Source organism: Pteropus medius, unplaced genomic scaffold (assembly GCF_902729225.1).
Source record: "Pteropus medius unplaced genomic scaffold, Ma_sr-lr_union100, whole genome shotgun sequence".
Lineage (NCBI taxonomy): Eukaryota > Metazoa > Chordata > Mammalia > Chiroptera > Pteropodidae > Pteropus > Pteropus medius.
Window position 1 is genome coordinate 19,557,325 of NW_024342471.1, and position 12,761 is coordinate 19,570,085.

The following is a 12,761-nucleotide window of genomic DNA, read 5'->3' on the forward strand; positions in this document are numbered from 1 at the left end:
AAGTCACAAATCTAGATCTCATGGGGTCTGTGACTAGTAGGGGACGTTAACATTAATAAAAAGAAAACACATGAATGTACAACTGCAAATGGCGATAAGTGCTGTGAAGAAGCAGCACAGGGTCCTCTGAAAGAAAATTAGTCTGGCGAGAGGAAGCCAGGGGGGCTTACTGGAGGAGGTGACTTCAAGAAGAGAACTGAAGGAGCAGGTGCAAAAGGAGGGGAAGAATGTTCCAGGCCGAGGGAAGAGCAGAGAGCAGTTCTCACCAGGAGCATTTAGGTTAATCTAGAACCCAGCTGCATTTTACATATAAATATGGAGTGTTTTCTGCATGGTTTTGATATATACTGAATGTCCCTGGAAGGCAAGGACATGTCAATTGAGAGAAGACTAAACTTTACTCGCATGGGAATCTCCATTGTTCACTATTCTGGAGTGACAGCACTGGCAGCAGTTCCGCTCAGCGTGCTGGTGGCACGTCCGTGGCCAGCCCCTCACATCTAGATCTACCTGCATTTGTAGCTGTGACCTTCACAGTGTTTCTACCTGCTAAGTTCAAGCACCTGGCTGCTTTGTTAGGAATTCCAGCACTGGGATACACGTGCTTTTACCATAAATTACTTTCCACTTATTCTCCTTTATTTCGTAGTTTGAGAATTACATAGACAGGCTTTCATCATATGAGTAGGTAGGTTATGTGGTTTATGAATTCCATTTCAGGCTAGATAAAGAGGCACGGGGTCTGATAGGGTTAGAAGCACAGGCATCATCAACATCTTCCTTTTGCTGTGAGACAAAGAATCAGATTGATGAAGAACTAACAGGGGCCTCGGTGTTAGAGGCCAGACAGCCAGGAGCAGTGGTGTGGTTCAAGATGAGGCTGGAGGAGGCTGTGGCAAAATCAGAACCCTCAGATGCTGCTGGAGGGGATGCGAAATGGTACAGTCGCCGTAGAGAACAAGCTGGTAGTCCCCCAAAGGTTAACCATGAAGTATTATCTGAACCGGCAAGTCCACGCCTAGGCGTACACCCAAAGGCATGAAAATATATGTCCATGCAAGAATTTGAACACCGATGTTCAAAGCAGCAGTATTCATAACAGCCAAAAAGGAGAAACAACCAAAATGTTCATCAACTGCTTAAACGCATAAAGGGTGGTATATCCATAGAATGGAATACTATTCAGTCGTACAAAAGAATGAAATACTAATGCATGTGTTGACCTTAAAAAATAAAAAGAGTCATTTTACCAGCGAAATAAGTTTATTTGGAAATAGCAGAGGAATTGCAGTTCAGGATAAGCAAATTGCAGAGACCCACAGGCAAGTCTGAAGACCAGAGGAGAGGGGCCCAGCTTTTGTAGGGGAAAAGGAAGAAGCGGGGCCGCTGTTTCCAGAGCTCGGGTGATAAGGGCTTCTCGTTGGCTGAGTGTGTCAGTTTCTCATTGGCTGGGCTGTAACAAGGCGTCCAGCCTGAAGGCAACCAGCTAAAGAGGTTCAGGTGGCGGCTGAGGCGTTTTGCTGAACAAGAACTTCCTTCCCTCTGCTGTGGTATGTGCTCCTGTTTGGGGTTTGGGGGACAGTAGGTGAGAGACCCCCTTCAGTCTTCCCGACTCTATATTAAATGAGGTCTTCTTTATTTATTTTTAGCACATGCTACAATATGGATGAATCTTGAAAACATTATGCTAAGTGAAAGAAACCAGACACAAACAGCCTACTGTAGGATTCCATTTATATGAAATGTTCAAAACAGGCACCTCTATAGAAACGGAAAGTAGATTTGTGGTTGCCAGGGGCTGGGGCAGGAGAGGTGGGGGGTGAGGGGCAAATGGAGCGTGGCTGCCAATGGGTATGAGGTTTCTTTCGAGGATGATGAAAATATTCTAGAATGAAATAGTGGTGATCGTCGTACAACTCTGTTAATGTATTTAAAAACCACTGAACTGTACACTTTAAAGGGTGAATTTTATGGCATTTGAACTATATCTCAGACCAAAACAAAAAGATGAAGCTGAAGAGATAGACAGCCACAAGAGGCATTGTGCCCAGGAGTTTTATCTTCCACCTCAGACTAGTGGGAGCCGTTGATGATTTGAGACATCACAGTGGCCAGATGGGTTTGCAATTCAGAAAGATCTCTGTGAAGAATGGACTGGGGATGGACAAAAATGGATGGCTTTGAAGGGTGATGAAGGGCGAGGTGTCTGGAATAACACCTGGCCTGGGGCTTCAGCAAGTTGATTGTCGTGGTGTCATTCGCGGGAAGGCCGGAAGGCAGCCATGGTGAGAGCAGTTTGCGAGAACGGCTGTCACAGAGGTATAATCGGGCTCGAAGAGACGAGAGCTGGGAGGAATTACTTCTGACTGGTGGCATCTGGGAAGACGTTTTGGAAGAGGTGGCATTTGAGCAGAATATGGTAGGGTTGGCTTAGGGCATCTAAAGATTTCAGGGGCGTGCTAGGGAGAACGGAATTGCACAATCGGAAGTATGGAGGCTGGGAGTGCCCAGGGTTCGTGGGCTTCCGTTTAGCCAGGTCGGAAGATAGCGATGCCTGCGTCAGGGTTCTCTAGAGAAGCAGAACCACTAGGATATATATAGCTACACATAAGGGGAGACTTATTATAGGAATTGGTTCATGCAATTATGGAGACCGAGACGTCCCATGATCTGACCTCTGTAAGCTGGGGAACCATGAAAGCCGGCGGTATGATTCCGTTCAAATCTGAAGGCCCGAGAACCAGGGAAGCCGATTCCGAGGACAGAAGACGAATGTCCCGGCTCAAACAGAGAGAGCAAATTTGCTCTTCCTTTGCTTTATTGTTCAATTCAGGCCCTCAGCAGATTGGATGATGCCCACGAGCACTGATCTAATCTCTCCCAGAGACACCCTCATAGTCACGCCCAGACTATCTGGATGTTTCTTATTCCATCAGACTGACACGTAAAGCTGACTATCACAAGTCTACCCTCTGTCAACTTGACACCCATACGCATCTCCTAAACTATACTTAATGTCCTAATAGAAGTGGTACCTAGGTCATAATTCTGCCTAACCTGATACAACTAACCTGTGAACTGCTAAAAATACACCGATACTGGCGAGCGGAGTGTCTTCCCATTTCTCACTACTTCTCTGTGATGCATTAGCCCCTTTTCGCAGGAGGCTGAGGTTCAAAGAGGTCTAAGTGACATACCTGAAATCCACAGCTATGAAGGGGCTGGCTGGTTTTTCATCTCGGGTCTGTTTGGGAAAAAAAAAAACGATGCACAAGGTGTGTTCAGGCCAACATGTAGCATGTGGACTTTATTTTATAGTCAATAAATTCATTCTTTTTCTTCTTGAGTTCTAAAACTCAGTCTTCTCTGCATGTCTGTTTTGTATTACACATTCCAATCCCTCGAATCTTTCGATAGCAAGTTTCCTAAGGGAGAAATAGTGCTCATTGTTTGGAAAATGTAATCTACCGTAGCACAAGAGATGATTGAAGACTCCTGACACCTATATGCAGAGATGTAGGGCGTGTGTTACTTAAGTGCCAGAGAAACCAAAACCTGTGAACACTGTATCAATGGAGTGATGACAACCACCTAGTATTAAATAGCAGACGTGTGTTCTTTCTGCCACTTAAACTCCCTGGCTTTACTCTGAGCAATAAGCACCAAAAACAAATATATATTTGTCGAATTTTTGTCTAATTCTGTTTGGATTCCATTTGTTGAAATAGAATCTCGTGTGACATGTGTGTGTGTGTGTGTGTGTGTGTATTATGTGCATTTTTAAAAAAATGTACTTGAATCTTTACCTTATGGTTTTAACAGTCATGGAAAAAGTCTTGAAATACTTTAAAAGGGAAGGGGGTGGGACGGGGGGTGTGGGGTGTGACAGGGATAAAAGATACAATTATCAGAACTTAAGAACCAGCACAGACAAATGTAGTTAGAGACCGACCATTGGGACATCCGAAAGGGAGGAAAATGAACTGGGACACGTGCCACCAGCTTGCTTTCCACCTGAGTGCCTATGCCATCTGGGATACCCAGAGGGAGCCTGTCTGAGGGGCAGAGTGACCCTAGGACTTCTGGGCAGCTGCAGTAGACAAGGGGGTGAGCCCTAAGAACAGCACAATTGCCTTCCAAAGTTAGTCTCACTGTTTATCCAGCCTTTTCCAGAATGTGTAGTATTTTCCAACTTGCCTCAGGATAAAAACAGCCCCAGGTGCTCTTCAAAAAGCCAAGTTTAAGGGCTTTACCCCAAACCCTGTGAAACGGAATGTCTGGGAGAGATCGTTAACTGAGCAATTATGGACTAATTACATAGCTCATGTGGGCCTCAGTCTCTTCATCTTGAAATAGTGACAGGAACAGTACCCAGCCACGAGGTTGTGTGAGGACTGAATCAGGGGATTCAGGCGATGAGCTAGCTTAGCAGGTGCTGGCACCCGGTTACTCAGTAACTGTTACCTGCTTACCTCCTATTTTCTGTTCCAGGTAAGGTACAAATCTATAAAATCACCCTCTCTAACCTCAATCTAAAGAGGCGGCCACTGGTAGAATCTCCGCATCTTGATCAAACTTGAATATACTTCACCTCTTTTGTGTTTTGGCGACACCGCCTGTGCCGCGGCTCACCCCTGGCCAGGTCCAGCGGAGCCGTACTGCCTTGGGCTTAGTCTCAGGTGCTCGCTGCCTCTTAGAACTACATAGATTTTAACTGATCACTCTCCTTCACTCCTGAGCACTGAGCCTAGGACAGACTGTTCTAGGTCCTGGAAATAAAGTAGGAAAAACAAAGTCCGTGCCTTCATGGAGCTCAAGTTCTTGACCAGGGAGGCAGGTAATAAAGAAAGCAAGGAGAAATGTCTAGAATCTGACCCTTCCTTCCTGGAAGCAAAGAGCTGGAAGAGATGAAGGGGTAGCAGAAGGAACCTCTAAGGCCCGGAATGAGGGGAGGGTGGTGGTAGCAGATAAGGTTAGGGCAAAAAGGAAAGATATAGGTTACCAAAGGCTATTGTAAGGAGTTTGCATTGACTCTGAGAGATAAGCTTTCAGATGCTTCCACCAGAGGAGGGACATAATCCCTCACTAAGGTTTTTCCAGGTTTTACCTTCCGGCTCGGTGTGGTCAATAGACTGTAGAGGGACAGGAGCAGAAGTAGAGAAACCAGAGAGGAGGCTACTGCACCAGTCCAAGCGAGAGATGGCGACTTGGTCCAGGGCAGAAGATGTGGAGGTAGTAAGAAGCAGTTAGATTCTGGATATATTTTGGAGGTCAAGACAATAGGATTGGAGGTGGGGTATGAGAAAAACACAGGAGTCAAGGCTAATTTTAATGGTGGTAGAGTCGTCATCCACTGAGATGGAACAAGCTTCTTGATGAGCAGGGGGTAGAGAGATCAAAAGTTCAATTTGGATCATGCTAAGTTTGAGATGCCTTGTAGACATAACTAATGGAAGGGCCAAGTAGGAAGGTAAATATATACGTATGGAGTCCAGGGGAGAGATTGGGGCAGGAGATAGCTCTATGAAGGCCATCAGCACATAAGTGGCATGAGATCACTGGGGAAGGAATCATAGAAGAGATGAGGTCCAAGGACTAAGGCCTGGGGTACTCAAGGTACAGAAATGGGAGCCAATCAAAACTTCCACTTGACAGTCATGGATTCTGAGCCTTGCTTAATTTAGTCACCAATCGTGTAAAAAGAACTGACTTTAGATTCGAAAGACCTAGTCCCTGCTCCTTACTACGGGATCTTGAGCACAGCATTTCATTCTTGCAACCTGTTCCGAAAAGTGGGAATGCTTTCCCCCAGCCAGAGCACAAGGTCATCGTAAAGATCAAATAAGATGATGAGAGAGAGAGAGTGAGACAGACTCTAAAGAGCAGAAAATCTTGGTCCTCATATAGCTCTTCCTAGAGACGTCCAGTCCAGAAGTTCACATTGCATCTTGAGTCCGATCATATCACTGATGTTTATTCATTCAACAAACACTTCCTGAGAGTCTCCAATATGCCAAGAACTGGTTACCCAGTGGTAAAAGGAGACATGGTCCCTGAATTCATGGTGCTTATTTTCAAGTGAAAGGACCATCATCCTAACAGCCACCTTTTATGGAATCCTATTTCTCTTGGAATCCTTGTATTTTGTGTTTTTTAAAGTTTTGTGGGTTTTTTTTTCAATTTTTGTGTTTATGTCTAAGAGGTGAGAAGAGATTATTTCAGGTTTTGATTTGTAAGCACTGCTCCACCAAACTGAGCACAGACGCATATAGAATCATTGGTATATTTTTCTTTCTAACGTTGATTTTTTGGTGACACGGGCTCCTCATTAATTAAATTACAACGGCAGTATTCTGCTTCGGTAAAAATGAAGTAATCTGCGTCTCAGCATGAAAGCAACTTAATGCCACGTAACCGCACGGAGCTCGGCACCCGGGAAGTGTCACTAAGACCCAGAGAGTGGCCGAGCCATGCACGTGCCCTTTCTCTGCAGTCACCAGGCAAGTGGAAGATCCTACACTGCCAGATGTTTTAAGGGAAATTTAAAAATAACTACTCTATTCATCTTTTTAAAGTAGAAATTGAGACAGAAGTGATTGCCATTTTTTGACACTTCAAGGGCCTCTCTCAACACACCCGTGGTGGGTAAGAGACCCAGTGTTGGAAAACACAGTTAAAACGCAAAGGACTTCACACTCCAGCGCCACCACTTCCTGGCTGCACAGCTTTAAGGATGTCACTACACTCCACTGACACTCGGTTTCCTCGTCCAAAAAGAGGGGATCGTCATGTTCCTATCTCCTGAGAATTAAATGACATCGTGCCTATAAAGACCTTAGCATCACACGGTCAACTCTCCCAAAATGGCAGCCGTTATTATGGGAACTGGAGGCAGGGGGTTGGTGTGGACCCTGGAGGGTCCTGAGTGTTTGGCTAAGGTGGGGAGGGGTGGTCACCCAGCCAGCCGGGCTCCAGAGAGGCGGATCAGGTTGCTCTGGCTGCAGCCCATAGATGGGGACTTCCCAGACCCGTCTGCCTGTGGTGCTTCCTTTTGGCAGGACCTCTCGAAGGTCCTCCTTGGGAGTGCCGCTGCATGGCCATGGAAGGACCGGCGTGTCAGACGTTCCGAATCCGGTAGCGACAGTGGACACAAGGAATGAAAGACAAAGATGATCCAAAAAACAGTTACGGTCCCGGAGACAGTGAGAGACAGCGAGGAGATTCACAGAGATGGTTTATGTTGAAGAAAGAGACCTGAGGGCAGATGATGATACTTGGGAGACAAAGAGCTCCCAAGGGATCAGAGCACAGGGAGAGCCTGCGGAATTTGGGGACGCGGCCACTTCTTATCTTTAAATAACCTTCGGAGCAACTCACCAGTGATAAGTAAAAAGGACTCTGACCTCAATTCAATCTAAACTCTGGAACTAAATTAGCACCATGGGAGCTTCTTGCTAACGCTTCTCTCTGTGGGACAACCCGGCTTCCAGCTCAGACTGCCCTCTGTTGGTCTCCTTAACCACAAACCCTCATCCTTTTAAGCTCCTCAGAAGGATAAGAAAAGGAAACAATATGTCCCAAGAGCCTCCCTAGCCTATTCTATACAGTTATCTATTTATTTTCACCATCGCTCTGTGAGAAGTTTCCAAGGTGGGGAAACTGAGGCACGGAGAGGCTAGGCCCCAAACCACAAAGTCAGAGCAGAGCTAAGCATAGAGGCCAAGTTCTGTGCTTTACTCCCTATTCTCCGCTGTCCTTAAACATGACAAAGGTGACTGGTTCTGACGGATATCAGATGTTCCCCCCAAAAGGGCTGCAAAGGCACCCCAAGTTGTGGTCCCTTTCTTACGGGGTTTAAGACACAATCTTAAGGACTGAGGTTCAAATTTGGCACGAATATAATTAATCAAAGAGTTCACCTCTAGCTCTGTGCAAGGCACCCTATCAGGCAAGGTCAGTGGCCATAAGGCCATAAGGTGTTCTTGGACCTCCCTTAAACTCACATATGACCTTGATCAAGTGCTTCCTCCTTTCAGCCTCTTGATCCACAAAAGAAGGGGTGAGTTCAGTAGTGCACTTTCCAACCTTAAAATCTGATGTTGGTTAGTGCTGTCTTTCAGGAGGATGATTTTGGCAGTACTTACAAAATTTTAAATGTGCAGACCCACTGACTTCTTGGAATCTATCCTAGAGAAATATACATATAAGTACACAGAACATACACACAGGATGTTTATTGCAACATTATGAGTAATAATGACCTAAATGTGTAGCATCACAAGACTGCCTAAATAAGTGATGGCATACCTATACCTTGGAAAGCAATGCGAGCTGGAAAAAAATGAGGACGGTATCTAAGTAGTAAAGTGGAAGTATCGCCAAGATATGTTGTTTAATGAAACAAGCAAGATTTGTTCAAAAAAAGATTCTGTATGGTACAAGCCCATTGATACATATGTACAATAAAAGACTAAGAAGGAAGGGTAAAGGGGAGATTTCTTTTTCTCCTACAAAATGCTTTACTTTTAGGATAAAAATAATTTTAAAATATTTTAATTAGTAGAGTGCTACATAAGGTAAGTCTATATGGATTCCATTTAAGCAGTTTGAACTTGATGAGGTTGGCACAATATTCCTCAGATTCAGGTGTGTCTAGTGCTTTCTATGTCGGCTACACTCAACCACCCAATGGAGTAGACTATGTGACAGGTAGGGAAACCGAGGCCCCAGACTCTGATTTTCAAGGCTGTTTCTATCATATCATACACACGTGCTTGAACTCTTTGGGTTCCCGCAAAACTAGGTTCCTATCTTTGGGGATCTCATGGAGACGTTTATCATTCTGTATTGTAATTCTGTGCTCAAGCGCCGTGCTACTCAAACTGTGGTCTGTTGAATCTTGCACTAAGAAAGGGGGGCTTGCATTTTGTATGTCTTTGGGATTTTCTAATTTCATTTTTTTCTGGTAATTCGTTGTTATTATATTTTACAAAAGTATCCGTCTGCAATAATTGGAAAGTGTTTTTTTTGAACCGATCCTTTTGCGCTATCTCTGAGAAGCACTGGGCTGCTGGAGAGAAGAGAGTGGGCAAAAACACAGCAGGTGCTTCATGTTGGGTGTATGAATGAGTCAATCACCGAATGAACGGCTGTATGAAGGAGCAAGAATAAGCCCCAGGAAGAAAAATGCCCAGAATCCAGGTTTCTCATTCAAGTCCCTGTAGAGGGTGAGAGCTTAAGACTTCAAGTTCATAGCCAGACTCAACAGGAGCATCACTAAACGGCTCACACTCCTGATTTTAAAGAGGGAGCAGGGAGACCTTTTGCCCCCAAGTCACAGAACTGACCAACGGAGAAAAAGTACCAGCAAGGGCCACACACAGACAAAAAGCAACATTCACTGCTCCTGATTACAGAAAATCAGACAAGGTTAGTAGACTAAGATAAATAGTCTCCTTACCATCCTGAACGAGTAACAGTAAACACAGGCTACATGCACGAAGATCCTATTTTAAGGACCGCTGTTTACGTGGAGGCTTTTGGACACGCTGATCTCAGAGTGATTGCACTGAGTGAGAGGTGGGGTTCAGCTCTAGGGCACAGGTTCCCGTCGGTCTTGAAGCTCTTCAAGTGTGTGGAAAATAACGTCAGCCTGAAGTTTCTGTCTCTGAACACAGGCAAAAACCCCCCCATCCAGAAGTCTGCCGGGCACACCTTGCTCCATTTTGGAATTTCCCACTGTCGCTTTCTGGAAACAAATAGATCTTTACGTTTAAAGAGACGTGGAACTCGAAAAACGACATCGCTTTTTTTTTTTCTTTTTTAAGTTTCCCTGTAAAGTTGTGTAGTAAAAAGCAGAGTCAGAACAGACCTGGGGTTCTGATCCCTTCCTCTCTGTGTAAATCTCTCTGCTGACTCATGTATCTGCCCTTCTTCCCCTCAGTCTCCGCATCTGCAAAGGGAATAATGACAACAACAGCCCCTGCGTTAAGGTGAGGATGAAATATCAGGATGTGTAGAACACTCAGCTGAGGCCGGACACAGCGTGAAGCTTCAGGGTTTGGCCTCTTTCTCATCAGAGACCAAAGGAGTCCTGAGCTATAGCAGGTACCATTTACTCAACACTTGCCAGAGGCCAGAGACGGTGTTAAGTGACATATTTACAATCTGCTGGATTTTTTTTTTTTTTAACACCATCCTCTGAGGTAGCTACTCAGTGTCCCCTTTTGGAGATGAGACTCAGAGAGGCGAATCTCTCCAAACACACCAAGTTTTCCTCTGCCTGGACCCTTGGCGTTGGCGCCTGTCCCGGCTCCGCCAGCTCAGGGACAGCCAGCCAGGAACCGAAGCAGGCTCCCCAGCTGTGCTGCTGATCACCCAGCCCTCACGCTCTTGGCTTCCTCCATCTTGCTTTTTTTCTGCGTCTCTAAAGAGCATAAGATTGTGGGCAACGGCTTTGGCTGGCTTTGTTGTTGTTCTTAAGCTTCTTTCATCATTGGTATAATTTTACATAAACTTGGCATTCCTTTAAATTCTTTAAAAATATGTTCAGTTCTTAAATGTCTCCCGAGGGAAAGAAGGTTTCTATAAATGATTTAGTTCTCTTCTTAATGTTGAACTTAGTAAGGCTAAATTACCAGATCTCTGTTAACAACTTTGGTTGTTTGCTGGTTTATTTTCATTTTGGAAACTCCTCTCCATAATGAACCGCTTTCCCTCCCCCTGAAAAAAAAATCTCATGAGGCATTCTGATCAGATGCTGGGCTGTGGGCAGATCCCTTGGAGGGTATCCTGTTTCTAGAAGGCTCCTAGAAGGCAACAAGTCTTGCAACGTGACTCTTAACTGACTTTTTACCTGCAGGATTGTCTCAAGGCAGAGGGAAGAGGACACAGCCATGCTTTCTGCTTCTGAACGAAATGATGTATCCTATAAAGGAAGAAATATTTTTAAACCAATAATCGAAACTCACTTGACCTCATAAAAGGGCAGCCTAGGAGGGCGAAGGCTCTGGAATTCAGTTACATGGGTTCAAGTTCCAGCTCTGCCACTTACCTGTGTGACCCCGGGCAAGTTAACTTACTTAACTTCTCTGTGCCTCAGCGTCCTCATCTGTAAAACGAGGGTGATAACGTGTGTTTTCGTAAAAATGAGATACTGTTTGGCAGGATTTTTCTGGGGTTTTCCAGAATGCTCAGGGCTAAAACTGGGAAAGTCCTAGACAAACTAGGTGAGTTGATAAACTCAGGAGCGGACGTGCATTCTCCTTAGGCACAGCACCTGCACATTTCAAGTCTCCGTAATCTGTAGCTGTTATTATTTATCAACTATCCTATCTTATTCCTCGCCCCTTGCTGTCGAACTTGCTCATTTCCTCATCGTCTGCTCTGCGGGGGCCTCCAATGTGCCTTTTATTCTTACTATGCCCCTGACAGTATACCCCCAAAGCCCCCAACGAATCTTGCTGTCCATTCACAGGCCAAGCCCCGAGAGAATTTATTATATACCAGGTAAGCAGCTTATAATTGAATCCTACAGCCTTTTCCCTTTGCTTCGCCTTCCTCAACTCACAGGCAACATCGAACTTCAAAGTTAGAATGGGGAAAATTTCATGTGATTATGATATTGGAGAGGTGAGCGATGCCCTTGCAAGCCCAGGAGGGCCAGTGCCCGCAGGCGACCGCCTGGAGCTGGGACAGTGTCTGGGAACAGACTCTCCCTCAGCCTCCAGAAGGGGCCAACACGACCGACAGCTGGATTTTGGACATCAGGCCTCCAGAACGGTGAGAGAACACATTTCTGCGGTTTTAAGCCTCTCGGTTTGTGGTACTTTGGTACGACAGCCCAAGGAAACTGACACAGTCCCCTCATACAACTCAAGTCCAGTCCTTCCCCGGATCTTGTGGTCTGACAAATGCAAAGACCTCTTCAATGGTCTTCCTGCCTTCGAGCTCTCTTTCCTCTCAAATCTATCGGAAAACATCAGTTCCTGTCTCCCAGGTCAGAAACCTGCCATGATACGCCTACGCCAGCATTTTCCAAACTTACCGGAGGGTAAGAATCCCACGGCTGATAGTCGGGATTACAGGTTCCCTGGGCCGCATTCCAGACCTCCAGAAATGGGACCACAGAAGGGGGTGGCCCTGGAATCTGCACCTTTTAATAAGCACCTAAGATGGTTCTTATCCTCAGGCCCATTTGGGACACCCTGGCCTACAAGATAAAATCTGGAAGCGCTTGGATTAATGATCTTCCTAAAATGGCGCCAACCTCCCTATTTATTTGTCATCTCTCAAGAATCTCCGGGGTGTTGGAATTCATCCCAGTGTGTCCCCACCTCACTCTGCTGCAACTCGGTCATCCTCAACTCAAGGATGATTGAGTGTTTCGAGAACTACTTTGTTCTTGCCATTTTCCTCCCTAGAACACCCCTTCATTTCCTCCCTCTTCTGGATCTCGATTCAGAGGCCACAGACCTTAGAGTTATTCCTAATTATTCAGAGATGGCTTTTCAGTGAACTGGGAATAAAACCCAAACCCTCCTCATGACCCAGCCCTGCCCGCCTCACCCTCAGTCTCATTTGGAGCCATTCTTCCTCTTGAACTTGAAACTCCAGGCATGGGCTGTCTTTTAATTCTCCGAGCACACCAAGGTTTCCCTGCCTTGATGCTTGGCACATGTTCTTCTCCCTCCACCCCACCCCCCATCACCTTGGAAGGCTTAACTCTCACCTCAGAGCTTTTCCCACAACCCATCCTAAGG

General features: G+C 45.6%; 1 long non-coding RNA gene across 11 annotated transcripts in view; it reads right to left on the bottom strand.

Annotated features, from left to right (window-relative positions):
* Positions 1-1,244: 1,244 nt before the first annotated feature.
* The window catches only part of LOC120603812 (uncharacterized), a 12,698-nt gene continuing 1,181 nt past the window's right edge, over positions 1,245-12,761 (bottom strand). For 2 of the 11 annotated variants that reach the window (XR_005653159.1, XR_005653158.1), the window contains exons 2-4: positions 12,047-12,225; positions 11,054-11,110; positions 8,496-10,927 (exon numbers count right to left, since the gene is read on the bottom strand). This is a non-coding gene — a long non-coding RNA (uncharacterized LOC120603812). The other 9 variants (XR_005653156.1, XR_005653161.1, XR_005653163.1 and 6 more) reach the window with 9 other exon arrangements.